The sequence below is a fragment of the Bombina bombina genome, chromosome 1, assembly GCF_027579735.1.
Source record: "Bombina bombina isolate aBomBom1 chromosome 1, aBomBom1.pri, whole genome shotgun sequence".
Taxonomy (NCBI): domain Eukaryota; kingdom Metazoa; phylum Chordata; class Amphibia; order Anura; family Bombinatoridae; genus Bombina; species Bombina bombina.
This window is the reverse complement of record NC_069499.1, coordinates 1,467,450,874-1,467,467,912: the sequence shown is the minus strand read 5'-3', so window position 1 is coordinate 1,467,467,912 and position 17,039 is coordinate 1,467,450,874.

The following is a 17,039-nucleotide window of genomic DNA, read 5'->3' as shown; positions in this document are numbered from 1 at the left end:
TGCAGACACAGCTATATTCCACACAGCCATTGGTTGCACACTCTAGTAAGCTATTTATAACTATTTCTAATTGGCCTTAGTGTAACCTAAGTTACAATATATTCTCAGGCTAATAAAGCACACAACTAGGGACCCACAGAGAGGAAACCACTGCTGATCCAATCATCTGAGTTCTGCGACTAGAGCTGCTGATTGGATCAGCACATTATTCTTTTCGGGTGAGTAGTGCTCTGTGGGTCCCTAGCACCACTATTACTGCCTGTTTAACGCCTTTGCAGGGGTTAAACACGCAGTAGCGTATCATCCATAGTCATAAAATCACATGCTGGTACATGCTTTTTATGGAATTGGGACTTTCTAGGTGCGCTTTGGGGATGCTTCTATTTCCTTTGTTTGAGACAAACACGGTGGAGGACAAACTAATTAAAGGAATATAACAAATAAAAAAAGGAAACAGATTGTGTTAAAAAAAGAAAGCATACAAGTTACTTGTTTTCTTGCAAATGAGCACTTGACTTTTGCAGCAGAATGCCTCTAGTGATCATCGTCAATAAACTGAGTGAATCTATTTTATGGTGTCTCCTAGGAAATAAATATTCCTTTGCCTTTCTGTAGAGACCACACCGTCCTTGAGGGGCTGTGACAGAAAGCAATGGACACTGCGCAAATTAAAGGGACAGTCTACTCCAGAATTTCTATTTTTTAAAAAGATAGATAATCCCTTTATTACCAATACCACTAGTTTTGCATAACCAACACAGTTATATTAATACACTTTTTACCTCTGTGATTACCTTGTATCTAAGCCTCTGAAGACTGCCCCCTTATATCAGTTCTTTTGACGGACTTGCATTTTAACCAATCAGTGTTGACTCATAAATAACTCCCCGGTAATCAGCACAATGTTATCTATATGGCACACATGAACTAGCACTGTCTAGCTGTGAAAAGATGTTAAATGCACTGAGATAAGAAGCGGCCTTTAAATGCTTAGAAATTAGCATATGTGCAAACCTAGGTTTTAGCTTTCAAGAAAGAATACCAACAAAGCAAATTAAATAATAAAAGTAAATTGGAGAGATGTTTAAAATGGTTCTGATTCATGAAAGTTTAATTTTGACTATACTGTCCATTTAAGTTAAAAAAAAGAATTAAAGGTAAAACCTTTTTAAATTAATAAATAATACATATTGCAATGATTTTTATTAAGCTTATTCTACTGCTTAGTGCTTTTTTCCTAAGAACCGGATTGCCACCTAGCAGGTAACAGACATGGCCGATATATATATGTTCAAGTCAAAATAAAAAAGAAAGATTAAATATAGAAATAAAGATGCTATCATGGTAATACTTCTCTTTAGTGTGATAGAAGCTAATTATAAATTAAAGCTCATTTAACATCAGTCCTAGCAGCTTTAGTTTCTAATTTATGCTGTATAATTATTTATGCTAATGAGCATGGCAGGTAACTTTGTCACCTTTAGTTCAGGCCAAACCCGAACACTTGCGCTATGTACAGCACGGCAAAAAATAATAGCACATATACACAGACTTACACATAGATATAATATGTAGTCTCTCCATGCAGGTGAGGTTTTGGATACCAGGCCCTAAGTGTGATGGTGGTGATTTCCGTTTTCGGTTCCTCCTCTTTCCTGACGACCGCCGCGTGGTGGCTGTGCTAAGTTGCAACATGGATGATGTCACCTGCCAAGGGGGGCGGCGCACGCCGCAGCTAAGCAGCATGTATGAGCGCTCACTCAGTAAGAAGAACAGTACTAGCACAGTACTACTAGGTAGTGCTTATTTCTACCACATTTCCCACCAGACTAAGACATTTTCATGTCTGGGTCTGACTCAGCTTCAAACCCAAACACATAGGGCGAGATTACATATGCGGCTCAGGCTTCAGCGCAACTGCTGAAACCCGCGTCGCCCGTAATTTAACCTCACACATCGGGGAATCACATATACGGCGCCGGCAGTTCATAATCTACCGTAAGTGGAATAAACTAGCGATGTCCAGAAATGTGAGTAAATACACATTTCTGGAGTCGCCAGTGATTTACGGCACTTTAGAAACTGCCGGTGCATAAAAAAAAGGCACAAAAAAGTTAAATATCCCGTAAAAGTCTAACCCACCTCCCAAAAAAAAACAACAACACGTCAAAACCCTTATATCCGCAATCCCCCAACATCCCAACTAATAATAAAAGTATTAACCCCTAAACCACCAACCCCCACAACGCAATATGCCTAATTAAACTATTAACCCCTAGCTAATACATTTATTAACACCCTACTCCGCCATTCACCCACATCGCAATATACCTAATTAAAGTATTAATCCCTTAATCTGCCAACCCGAACATCGCAAATCTACCTAATAAATCGATTAACCTCTAATCGACCAAACCCCCACAACACAATAAACCTAATAAATGTATTAACCCCTAAACCGCCAACCCTCCACAATTCAATTAACCTAATAAATCTATTAATCCCTAAACCGCCAACCCCCCACAACGCAATTAACTTAATAAATCTATTAACTCCTAAACCGCCAACCCCTCACAACGCAAATAACTAATTAAATTACTAAGCCCCCTAACCTAACACCCTCTAAATTAACCCTAATTACCTAAAATTAAAAAATACTAAATTACAATTAAAATAAAAAAACTAACATTACTTTAAAAATAAAAAACTAACAGCCAGATTACGAGTTTTGAGCGCTATAGGGAAATTAACGACCGCAGCATTTTCGGCGGTATTTCACTCCCTATATCACTGGTATTAAAAGTTTAAAAAAAGCCGGCGTTTGCGGGCGATATGGCAGCGTTGATCTCCATACCGCACACAAATACCAGCGCTGCTTTGAGCTGCTGTTACGTGCTCGTGCACGATTTCCCCATAGACAACAATGGGGAGAGCCCGCTAAAAAAAAGCCTAACACCTGCAATCTAATCGACCAAACCCCCACAACACAATAAACCTAATAAATGTATTAACCCCTAAACCGCCAACCCTCCACAATGCAATTAACCTAATAAATCTATTAAACCCTAAACCGCCAACCCCCCACAACGCAATTAACCTAATAAATCTATTAACTCCTAAACCGCCAACCCCTCACAACGCAAATAACTAATTAAATTACTAAGCCCCCTAACCTAACACCCTCTAAATTAACCCTAATTACCTAAAATTAAAAAATACTAAATTACAATTAAAATAAAAAAACTAACATTACTTTAAAAATAAAAAACTAACAGCCAGATTACGAGTTTTGAGCGCTATAGGGAAATTAACGACCGCAGCATTTTCGGCGGTATTTCACTCCCTATATCACTGGTATTAAAAGTTTAAAAAAAGCCGGCGTTTGCGGGCGATATGGCAGCGTTGAGCTCCATACCGCACACAAATACCAGCGCTGCTTTGAGCTGCTGTTACGTCACGATTTCCCCATAGACAACAATGGGGAGAGCCCGCTAAAAAAAAGCCTAACACCTGCAATCATGGAGCGTAAAGCTCCGTAATGCAGCCCCATTGATGTCTATGGGGAAAAAAAAAATTATGTTTAAACCTAACACCCTAACATAAACCCTGTGTCTAAACACCCCTAATCTGCCGCCCCCGACATCGCCGACACCTACATTACACTTATTAACCCCTAATCTGCCGCCCCAATGTTGTCACCGCCACCTACCTACACTTATTAACCCCTAATCTGCCGCCCCAACGTCGCTGCAACCTACATTACTGTTATTAACCCCTAATCTGCTGCCCCCAATGTCACCGCCACTATACTAAAGTTATTAACCCCTAAACCTAACCCTAAATCTAACCCTAAAGTAACCCTAACATCCACTAACTTTAACATAATTAAAATAATTCAAAATAAAAATTACAATTAATACCTAAATAATTCCTAATTAAAACTAAATAAATACTTACCTGTAAAATAAAACCTAAGCTAGCTACAATATAACTAATAGTTATATTGTATCTAGCTTATGTTTTATTTTTTATTTCACATGTAAGTTTGTATTTATTTTAACTAGGTAGAATAGTTAGTAAATAGTTATTAACTATTTACTAACTACCTAGTTAAAAAAATACAAATTTACCTGTAAAATAAAACCTAACCTGTCTTACAGTAAAACCTAACATTGCACTAAAATTAAATAAATTACATTAATCAAATACATTTAACTAAATTACAAAAAAAAATAAACACTAAATTACACAAAATAAAAAAGAAATGATCAAATATTTAAACTAATTACTCCTAATCTAATAGCCCTATCAAAATAAAAAAGCCCCCCAAAATAATAAAACCCCTAGGCTAAACTAAACTGCCAATAGCCCTTAAAAGGGCCTTTTTGGGATTGAGCTCGCATTCTATTGGCTTACGTTGCGTGATGGACAAAAAGGTGTGCGGTACACTTATACCTACAACACTTGTAATACCAGCGGTAGTGAAAAAGAGCCATAACGATGCTTTTTCACTCATAACTCACAACTCGTAATCTAGCTGTAAATTTAAATTAATCTAAAATTACAAAAAATAAAAAATTCTAACATTACAGAAAATAATAAACCAAATTATCCAAAATAAAAAAATTAAACCTAATCCTTATGAAAATAAAACACCCCCTAATCTAAACTAAACTATCAATAGCCCTTAAAAGGGCCTTTTGTAGGGCATTGCCCTAAATTAATCCCTTAATGACGACAGCACTTTTCCATTTTCTAACCGTTTGGGACCAAGGCTATTTTTACATTTCTGCAGTGTTAGTGTTTAACTGTAATTTTACTCTTACTCATTTACTGTACCCACACATATTATATACCGTTTTTCTCGCCATTAAATGGCTTTTCTAAAGATACCATTATTTTCATCATATCTTATAATTTACTATAAAAAAAAATATAAAATATGAGGAAAAAGAGATACTGACTGAATTTGTCAAATACTATCAAACTTTATATTCCCAACAAAACATAGATTTAGGAAGAAAAACTGCGTTCTGGAGAGACCTTGTAGTCCCTTCCCTCACAGATGAACAGAGAGAAAATTTAAATGCCCCAATATCCCAACAGGAAATTTCTAGGGGGATTAAACGACTCAAACTACACAAAGCGGCAGGCCCTGATGGGCTGCCAGCAGAGTACTATAAGATTCTAGAAAAGGAGGTTAGCCCCATATTAGCATCCCTATACACAGAATACTTACTGCATGACACTCGCCCCAACTGTCGCTTTGCTGAAGCTAATATTTGTATTATCCCTAAGCCAGACAGGGACCCCACACTCACCCCTTCCTACAGACCCATCTCGTTGCTTAACAGCTACTATAAATTACTGACGACCATACTAGCTAACAGACTGGCTACTGTCCTACCCTCGTTGGTGCATCCAGACCAAACGGGATTCATTACCGGACGCTCCTCTGTAGTAAATCTTAGAAAGACATTGGCGGTGTCTGCCCATTACTGGTATGGTACCCACTCAGACACAGACTCTACCTTGCCTGATGCTTGCCTTTTGGCGTTAGACGCCGAAAAGGCTTTTGATAGAATTGAGTGGGACCATTTATACTCCTCCATGACACAGTTTGGTGTCACGGGCGCCTTCTTTACCCTTATCCAAAAGCTATACTCAGCCCCCAAAGCCTCACTGATTATCAATGGTGGACTATCTCCTTCCTTTGCCCTACAGAGGGGAACCCGACAGGGATGCCCCCTGTCGCCCCTCCTCTTCGACTTGGCCATAGAACCCTTGGCTTGCTACATTCGACAGCACAGTGAGGGACTAGAGATTAACGGAATTCAACAACATCTTTCGCTTTATGCTGACGATCTCCTCTTGTTTATAGGCAACCCAGAGGTCAATATACCCAAACTTATTGAAATTATTGACGGCTTCGGATCATTCTCCGGTTATAAAATTAATAGGGATAAATCAGAGTTAACTTGGCTTAAAAACACTACACATAACATACTACTAAATAGTGGATTCAAAGTGACAGAGGGTACGTTTAAATACCTGGGCATACAAGTACATGTTGACCCCTCCAAACTATATCCCCTAAACATAGGTAAGATGATTCAGACTGTTAGAGACTCACTACAGGGATGGAGCGGACTTCCACTGTCATTGACTGGCAGAATACATCTTTTTAAAATGATAGCTCTACCCAAGATACTCTACCCCTTACAAATGCTACCCTTGTTGCTAACTCATAAAGACACTAAAACACTTCAATCTGCATTGGGTCAATTCGTCTGGCAAGGTAAGAAACAAAGAATAAATAGAATGACTTTGGCCATGCCGTATGAGAAGGGAGGATTACGCCTTCCAAACATTGCCTGGTATAACTGGGCGACCCTCACTAAAATAGTACTGGACTGGCTGATAGGGAACGGACAATTTACGACCCCTACCTTAGAGTCTAGCATAATATACCCAATGCACCTAGCCTTCCTGCCGCACGCCAGGCCTAACTCTTTACCCTTAAAAATCCAACAACATATTTTATTTAGAGACCCATTGAGAGTATGGGCCAAGCTGGGCAAGTTATGGGGTATACAATTTACTGCTAGCAAATTCCTCCCAATCCAGGGCAATCTCTCCTTCTTGCCTGGATACACTTCTGAAGTGTTTCGGATGTGGCGGGAAAAAGGTCTTACCAAAATCGGGCAACTATTTAACCCCCTAACTCTTACGATCCACTCCTTTCAAGATTTAAAAAACACATACTCTCTCCCAAACACACATAGATTTGCATACTTACAGTGTAGGCACTATGTCACACAATTAAAAACTGATGGTCTCCTACACACAGAAAACAATAACCTGACTGCACTATGCTCACTGGCTAAACAGGGTTCCTACAGGTTGGCAAACACATATAACCTAATACTAAGACACTTTGACACCCTTACCACCCAAAAACTAGCATCAAAATGGTCCAGATGTAGAAACATACAAATTGATGGTGAAGGGCTCCTAAACAGTTTAACAGAAGTTAGATCTATTACCTTATCAGCAAACCTAAGAGAGACACATACCAAAATTTTGCAACAAGCTTACATTACTCCAGCTCTCAGGGCCAAATGGATCCCAGGAGCACAAGATATATGTGTTAAGTGTAACCATGCGAATCCTGATTGGATTCACCTATTCTGGGATTGCCCTAAGCTACAGTGGTTCTGGGGTAAATTAACCTACTGGCTTTCTAAAGTCACCAGAACTCGAGTCCCCCTTTCGGCACAAAGAGTTCTGTTTCTGCTTCCAGAACACGCTGCCAGCCCCTATGATACTTTTGTCTCTGTATCTATCCTGACTGCAAAGCAAATGATCCTACAACACTGGGCAGATAATCTTTCTCCACCCTTCCAAAAGCTACTTACCAAGATACACACCCAGATGCTCATAGAACAAGCGGATGTTAGGGGGAACGTTGAACAAAGGATAGCTAAGTATATAAAGAAATGGGAACCATATCTACTACACCTACCAGATGCTGTCAGGGAGCGTGTCCTATATCCGTTTAGAAGCAGTGATTTCATCTTGAAGGAAAACCTTAGGGGAAAGTGGTGTTTTTCTAACATAGCCGCACAATAGACAGGTACATTCCAACATAATCTGCCCCTCACACCTATTACCTCAGTACACCAAGATACGGCTGGCGGTCCAGGGGAGCTCCGGGTAAGTAAGGGATGCCACAGTCTCTGGTGGCACTCCCCCCCCCCTCTCCCTTTATTTTCTTATTTATTTCTTTGATTGTTATTATTATTTTTTTCTTTTATTCTTTTGTTTTCTTTCTCTTGTTTATTGTTGTTGTTTATTGAAAATATTTAAAGGAAAAGAGGAAAAAGGTGAGGAGAAGAGGCATGCACTTTGACTTCTAAGACGCCCTGATGCAGGACTATTGAGTCACACTTAAAGGAACTTCTTTATATGATGCCGGGGTCTAAGCCCTGCATGGGTTGTGATGTACTTACTTTCTTTGTATGTACTGCATTTCAATGCTGTTAATGTTTTTCTATTTCTTTATGCCTACTTCTCCCTCATGTGGTATAAATAAAAGTTTAAAAAAAAAAAAAAAAAAAATATGAGGAAAAAATGGAAAAAAACACACTTTTTCTAACTTTGTTACACATCTACAACCACCAAAAAACACCCATGCTAAATAGTTTCCAAATTTTGTCCTGAGTTTAGAAATACCCAATGTTTACATGTTCTTTGCTTTTTTTGCAAGTTATAGGGCAATAAATACAAGTAGCACTTTGCTATTTCCAAACCACTTTTTTTTCAAACTTAGCGCTAGTTACATTGGAACACTGATATCTTCCAGGAATCCCTGAATATCCCTTGACATGTATATATATTTTGTTTTAGAAGACATCTCAAAGTATTGATCTAGGCCCATTTTGGTATATTTCATGCCACCATTTCACCACCAAATGCGATCAAATAAAAAAAATTGTTCACTTTTTCACACATTTTGTTACAAACTTTAGGTTTCTCACTGAATTTATTTACAAACAGCTTGTGCAATTATGGCCCATAAATAGCAGACATATATGGATTTGGTGTTGCTTTTTGGTAATTAGAAGGCCGCTAAATGCCACTGCGCACCACACGTGTATTATGCCCAGCAATGAAGGGGTTAATTAGGGAGCATGTAGGGAGCTTGTAGGGTTAATTTTAGCTTTATTGTAGTGTAGTAGACAACCCTAAGTATTGATCTAGGCCCATTTTGGTATATTTCATGCCACCATTTCACCGCCAAATGCGATTAAATAAAAAAAAAAGTAAAATTTTTCACAATTTTAGGTTTCTCACTGAAATCATTTACAAACAGCTTGTGCAATTATGGCACAAATGGTTGTAAATGCTTCTTTGGGATCCCCTTTCTTCAGAAATAGCAGACTTATATGGCTTTGGCGTTGCTTTTTGGTAATTAGAAGGCCGCTAAATGCCGCTGCGCATCACACGTGTATTATGGCTAGCAGTGAAGGGGTTAATTAGGTAGCATGTAGGGAGCTTGCAGGCTTAATTTTAGCTTTAGTGTAGAGATCGGCCTCCCACCTGACACATTACACCCCCTGATCCCTCCCAAACAGCTCTCTTCCCTCCCCCACCCCACAATTGTCCCTGCCATGTTAAGTACTGGCAGAAAGTCTGCCAGTACTAAAAAAAAAAAGCTATCCTTCATAAAAAAATTTTTTTAAAAAGGCATATTTACATATGCTGCTCTGGAGGATCCCCACTTAGCCGCCAACCTCCCTGATACCCCCCAGACAGCTCTTTAACCATCCCCCTCTAACTTATTAGTAGCCATCTTTGGTACTGGCAGCTGTCTGCCAGTACCCAGTTTATAGTAAAACATTTTTTTTTTTTTTAAATATTTTTCTGTAGTGTAGCTTGCCCCCCCAAAAGACCAACCCCCCCCTCACTGCCAAAAAGAGTGGCTCTCTCTGCATCGGATGGCCAAGGGGGGTTATTGCAGGATGCCTCGATGTTGAGGCATCACTGCAATAACCGGAAAGCAGCTGGAAGCGAGCAGGATCGCTTCCAGCTGCTTTCCAGTCCGAGGACGTACGCCATACGTCCTCAGGCGTTAAGTGTATTTTTTTTGAGGACGTATGGCGTACGTCCTTGGTCGTTAAGGGGTTAAACAGCTCTTTTACATTTAAAATAAAACAAGTTCCCCCTAACAGTAACCCCCCCACCCACCAATTCCCCCAAAATAAAAAAACCTAACACTAAAAAATCCTAAACTACCCATTGCCCTTAAAAGGGTATTCAGCTTTTTACTGCCCTTAAAAGGGCATTCAGTTTGTTTACAGTGCCCATTAAAAGCTCTAATCTAAAAAAAAAAAACCTAAGTCTAACCCCCAAATAGGTATTTACCGTTCCTGAAGTCCGGCGGAGAAGGTCTTATTCCAGGCGGCGGTGAAGTCTTCTTGGAGGCGGCGACGTCTTCCATCTTTATCCAGGACCAAGCCGACGGGGAGCAGAGGTGACCACAGAACCGGCGGCCGCGGAGCCATCGAGCGTGGAAATCCTCTTCATACGATCACCACCGCACACTGAGGATTGAATTCAGGGTACCCGTTTATATATGGGGTACCTTGCATTCCTATTGGCTGAAATTTTCAAATCAGTCAATAGGATGAGAGCTACTGAAATCCTATTGGCTGATTACAGCCAATAGGATTTCAGTAGCTCTCATCCTATTGGCTGACATTTTCAAATGCAAGGTACCCCATATTTAAACGGGTACCTTTAATTGGATTTTTTTGTGTTATTATTTTCTGTAATGTTAGACTTTTTTATTTTTTGTAATTTTAGATTAATTTACACTTAGTTTTTTTATCTTTTAAAGTAATTTAGTATTTTTTAATATTAGGTAATTGGGTTTAATTTAGGGGGTGTTAGGTTAGGGGGCTTAGTAATTTAATTAGTTTTTTTGCGTTGTCGGGGGTTGGCGGTTAAGGAGTTAATAGATTTATTAGGTTAATTGCGTTGTGGGGGGTTGGCGGTTTAGGGGTTAATAGATTTATTAGGTTTATTGCGTTGTCGCAGTTTGTCGGATTAGTGATTAATATGTTTATAAAATACTTTGCGATGTGGGGGTTGGCGGATTAGGGGTTAATACTTTTATTAAGTAGATTGCGATGTGGGTGAATGGTGAATATACCGACATCTGCTATATCATTAGTATTTAGATTTTAAATCAAGGATCATAAAGTAATTAGAGCATTTTATTATTGCACTATTGCTTGCCTAAACATATAGGGCTAGATTACAAGTGGAGCACTAATTTATCACGTGCCCGCAAACAGGAAAATTTGGCTGTTTGCAGGCGCACGATAAATAACCAGCCATTACAAGTGGCTGGTTATTGCTACCGCAAGCTCGCTTATAAAATTAACCAGAGATCAGATCACTGGTTAATTTTAAAAATGTCCCCCAAATTCAAGCGCAATAGACTTTATTAAAAAAAAAAAAAAAGATAGAAGCATCTTTATTTTTTTAATAAAGTAACTGCTCTAAAGTTGTCAGGAGTGGGGTGTTAGAAAAAAAAATGGCACTGAAAAGTGCCTTTACATTGCGGTCTATGGAAACTGTGTGTTCCCAGTAAATATATTTGTATTTGCTTATATACATATATATATTTATAGTTTGCTGCCATTGCTGCACTACTTACCCCCTTTGCTGCGCTAGGTTCTCAGCCATGTCTAACAGCATGAGAATAAGGCTCTTATTGGAGTCTATGAAAGAGCGCTCTCATGTGCGCAATGCGATCACGAGGTCTTGTTTGCATTGCAGCTAACTTGTAATACCAGCACACATTTGCGTGCGCTAGTATTACGCAAAAACGATAGTTTGTGCTCTACTTGTAATCTAACCCATAGATGAATGGAGATGGACAGTATATTGCTGCTGCAGCTCCAGTGCTAACTTTAACTATGAATTTGACCCCTTTGCAAAGAGGTTAAACACATAGATGTAAAGAACCCTTTATAGCATTTTCTTATTGAAACTTTTTATCCCTTTAATGTATAATTGACGAGCTATCTCAGGGGAGCTGTCATTTTTCTCTCATATATAAATTTGATATGTTCTGGCTGTATTTATATTTTTAATGATCACTATTTGCTATTGCCTAGATTACGAGTCTTACATTAGGGTTAAAAAGCAGCGTTGCTGCTTTTTAACGCCTGCTGGTATTACGAGTCTTGCAGGTACAGGTGTACCGCTCACTTTTTTGGCAAAACTCGAAAATACCGCAAATCCACTTACGTCAATTGCATATCCAATTTTTTCAATGGGATTTTCCTAACACCGGTATTACGAGTCTTCCTAAAAGTGAGCGGTACACCCTCTACCTCCAAGATCCCTAACGCATTTAAAAGTCAGTAGTTAAGAGTTTTATGGGCTAACGCCGTAGTATAAAACTCTTAACTAAAGTGCTAAAAAGTACACTAACACCCATAAACTACCTATTAACCCCTAAACCGAGGCCCCCCCCACATCGCAAACACTAAAATAAAATTTGTAACCCCTAATCTGCCGAACCGGACAACGCCGCCACCTACCTACATTTATTAACCCCTAATCTGCCACCCTCAACGTCGCCGCCACTATATTAAATGTATTAACCCCTAAACCTAAGTCTAACCCTATCCCTAACACCCCCCTAACTTAAATATAATTTAAATAAATCTAAATAAAATTACTACAATTAACTAAATTATTCCTATTTAAAACTAAATACTTACCTATAAAAAAAAACAATCTGCCAGATTTTTGTCGGTAAGGCTGTGTGGTACTAACGCTCCTTTTTTTCTTACCGCTCACTTTAAACAACGCTGGTATTACGAGATTTCTGAAAGTCGGCGTTAGCCTCAGAAAAGTGAGCGCTGAGCAAAATTTAGCTCCACATCTCACCTCAATACCAGCGTTGCTTACGGTAGTGGTAAGCTGGCAAAACGTGCTCGTGCACGATTTCCCCATAGTAAACAATGGGGCTGAGTTGGCTGAAAAAAAACCTAACACCTGCAAAAAAGGAGCGTTCAGCTCCTAACGCAGCCCCATTGTTTCCTATGGGAAAATAAAATTTATGTCTGCACCTAACACCCTAACATGAACCCCGAGTCTAAACACCCCTAATCTTACACTTATTAACCCCTAATCTGCCGCTCCGGACACAGCTGCCACCTACATTATACTTATGAACCCTAATCTACTGCCCCCAACATCGCCGACACCTACATTATAGTTATTAACCCCTAATCTGCCCCCCAACGTCGCCGCAACTATATTAAATTTATTAACCCCTAATCTGCCGCCACTATAATAAGTTATTAACCCCTAAACCTAAGTCTAACCCTAACACCCCCTAACTTAAATATAATTTAAATTAAACAAAATAAATTTAGCATAATTAAATAAATTAATCCTATTTAAAACTAAATACTTACCGATAAAATAAACCCTAAGCTAGCTACAATATAACTAATAGATTTATTTATTTTACAGGCAACTTTGTATTTATTTTAACTAGGTAAAATAAATCCTAACCTAAGTTACAATTACACCTAACACTACACTATCATTAAACTAATTACCTAAAATACCTACAATTAATTACAATTAAATTAAATAAACTAAATTACGGAAAAAAAACAACACTATATTACAGAAAAAAAAAATAATCAGCTCTTTCACCTGTAAAAAAAAATACAATACCCCCCCCAACATTAAAACCCACCACCCACACACCCAACCCCCCCTTAAAAAAACCTAACACTACCCCCTTGAAGATCACCCTACCTTGAGACGTCTTCACCCAGCCGGGCACAAGTGGTCCTCCAGAGGGTCCGAAGTCTTCATCCTATCCAGCCAGAAGAGGACATCCAGACCGGCAGAAGGCTTCATCCAGGCGGCATCTTCTATCTTCATCCTTCCGGAGTAGAGCGGGTCCATCTTCAAGACATCCGACGCGGAGCATCCTCTTCATCCGACGGCCGATGACTGAATGACTGGTCCTTTAAATTACGTCATCCAAGATGGCGTCCCTTGAATTCCGATTGGCTGATAGAATCCTATCAGCCAATCGGAATTAAGGTAGGAAAAATCCTATTGGCTGATGCAATCAGCCAATAGGATTGAAGTTCAATCCGATTGGCTGATCCAATCAGCCAATAGGATTGAGCTTGCATTCTATTGGCTGTTCCAATCAGCCAATAGAATGCAAGGTCAATCCTATTGGCCTATTTTCCTACCTTAATTCCGATTGACTGATAGGATTCTATCAGCCAATCGGAATTCAAGGGACGCCATCTTGGATGACGTCACTTAAAGGACCAGTCATTCAGTCGTCGGCCGTCGGATGAAGAGGATGCTCCGCGTCAGATGTCTTGAAGATGGACCCGCTTCGCTCCGGAATGATGAAGATAGAAGATGCCGCCTGGATGAAGACTTCTCCCGCTTGGAGGACCTCTGCCCGGATCGGATGAAGACTTCTGCCGGTCTGGAGGTCCACTTGTGCCCAGCTGGGTGAAGACGTCTCAAGGTAAGTTGATCTTCAGGGGGTTAGTGTTAGGGTTGGGTGTGTGGGTGGTGGGTTTTAATGTTGGGGGGGGGAATTGTATTTTTTTTTACAGGTGAAAGAGCTGATTACTTTGGGGCAATGCCCCGCAAAAGGCCCTTTTAAGGGCTATTTGTAATTTAGTATAGGGTAGGGAATTTTATTATTTTGGGGGGCTTTTTTATTTTATTAGGGGGATTAGATTAGGTGTAATTAGTTTAAAATTCTTGTAATTCTTTTTTATTTTCTGTAATTTAGTGTTTTGTTTTTTTCGTAATTTAGTTTATTTTATTTAATTGTAATTAATTGTAGGTAGTTTAGGTAATTAGTTTAATTATAGTGTAGTGTTAGGTGTAATTGTAATTTAGGTTAGGATTTATTTTACAGGTAAATTTGTACTTATTTTAACTAGGAAGTTATTAAATAGTTAATAACTATTTAATAACTATTGTACCTAGTTAAAATAAATACAAAGTTGCCTGTAAAATAAATATAAATCCTAAGCTAGCTACAATGTAACGATTAGTTATATTGTAGCTAGCTTCGGGTTTATTTTATAGGTAAGTATTTAGTTTTAAATAGGATTAATTTATTTAATAGTAGTAAATTTATTTCGTTTTATTTAAATTATATTTAAGTTAGAGGGGTGTTAGGGTTAGGGATAGACTTAGGTTCAGGGGTTAATAAATTTAATATAGTAGTGGCGACGTTGGGGTTGGCAGATTAGGGGTTAATAAATGTAGGTAGGTGTCGGTGATGTTAGTGACGGCAGATTAGGGGTTAATAAAATTTAACTAGTGTTTGCGAGGTGGGAGTGTGGCTGTTTAGTGGTTAATAAATTTATTAAAGTGGCGGCGATGTCCGGTCAGCAGATTAGGGGTTAAATCATTTTATTATAGTGTTTGCGATGTGGGGGGGGGCTCGGTTTAGGGGTTAATAGGTAGTTTATGGGTGTTAGTGTACTTTGTAGCACTTTAGTTAATAGCTTTATGTTAAGGCGTTAGCCCATAAAACTCTTAACTACTGACTTTTATATGCGATAGGAGTCTGGACAGGAGAGGGTCTACCGCTCACTTTTTAAGGCGATCGTAATACTAGCGTTAGGCAAATCCCATTAAAAAGATAGGATACGCAATTGACGTAAGGGGATTTGCGGTATGCTAAAATCGCGGAAAAAAAGTGAGCGGTTGACCCTTTCCTGCCCGACTCGTAATACAAGCGGACGATAAAAAGCAGCGTTAGGACCCCTTAATGCTGTTTTTTAAGGATAATGCAAGACTCGTAATCTAGCCGTAAGATAGCTACAATATAACTAATAGTTACATTGTAGCTATCTCAGGGTTTATTTTTATTTTACAGGCAACTTTGTATTTATTTTAACTAGGTACAATAGTTATTAAATAGTTATTAACTATTTAATAGCTACCTAGTTAAAATAAAGACAAATTTACCTGTAAAATAAAACCTAACCTAAGTTACAATTACACCTAATACTGCACTATAATTAAATTAATTCCCTAAATTAACTACAATTAAATACAATTAAATAACATTATCTAAAGTATAAAAAAACACTAAATTACAGAAAATAATAAAATAATTACAAGTTTTTTTAACTAATTACACCTAATCTAATACCCCTACTAAAATAAAAAAGCCCCCCAAAATAAAAAAGCCCTACCCTATACTAAATTACAAATAGCTTTTAAAAGGGCTTTTTGCGGAGCATTGCCCCAAAGTAATCAGCTCTTTAACCTGTAAAAAGAAATACAATACCCCCCCAAACATTAAAACCCACCACCCATACACCCAACCCTACTCTAAAACCCACCCAACCCCCCCTTAATAAAACCTAACACTAACCCCTTGAAGATCACCCTACCTTGAGAAGTCTTCACCCAACCGGGCCGAAGTCCTCAACGAAGCCGGGCGAAGTGGTCCTCCAGACGGGCAGAAGTCTTCATCCAAGCTGGGAAGAAGAGCTCCTCCAGACGGGCAGAAGTCTTCATCCAGACGGCATCTTCTATCTTCATCCATCCGGAGCAGAGCGGGTCCATCTTCAAAACATCCGACGCGGAGCATACTCTTCTGTCTTCATCCGACGACTAAATGACGATACCTTTAAGTGACGTCATCCAAGATGGCATCCCTTCAATTCCGATTGGCAGATAGAATTCTATCAGCCAATCGGAATTAAGGTAGAAAAAATCCTATTGGCTGATGCAATCAGCCAATAGGATTGAAGTTCAATCCTATTGGGTGATTGGATCAGCCAATAGGATTGAGCTTGCATTCTATTGGCTGATTGGAACAGCCAATAGAATGCAAGCTCAATCCTATTGGCTGTTTGGGTCAGCCAATAGGATTTTTTCTACCTTAATTCCGATTGGCTGATCGGAATTGAAGGGATGCCATCTTGAATGATGTCACTTAAAGGTACCGTCATTTAGTCATCGTATGAAGACAGAAGAGGATACTTCGCGTCGGATGTCTTGAAGATGGACCCGCTCCGGATGGATGGAGATAGAAGATGCCGTCTGGATGAAGACTTCTGCCTGTCTGGAGGACCTCTTCTTCCTGGCTTGGATTAAGACTTCTGCCCGTCTGGAGGACCACTTCGCCCGGCTTCGTTGAGGACTTCGGCCCGGTTGGGTGAAGACTTCTCAAGGTAGGGTGATCTTCAAGGGGTTAGTGTTAGGTTTTATTAGTACTTTTTTTACAGGTTAAAGAGCTGATTACGTTGGGGCAATGCCCCGCAAAAAGCCCTTTTAAGGGCTATTTGTAATTTAGTATAGGGTAGGGCTTTTTTTTTATTTTGGGGGGCTTTTTTATTTTATTAGGGGGATTAGATTAGGTGTAATTAGTTTAAAAAACTTGTAATTATTTTAGTATTTTCTGTAATTTAGTGTTTGGTTTTTTTTCATAC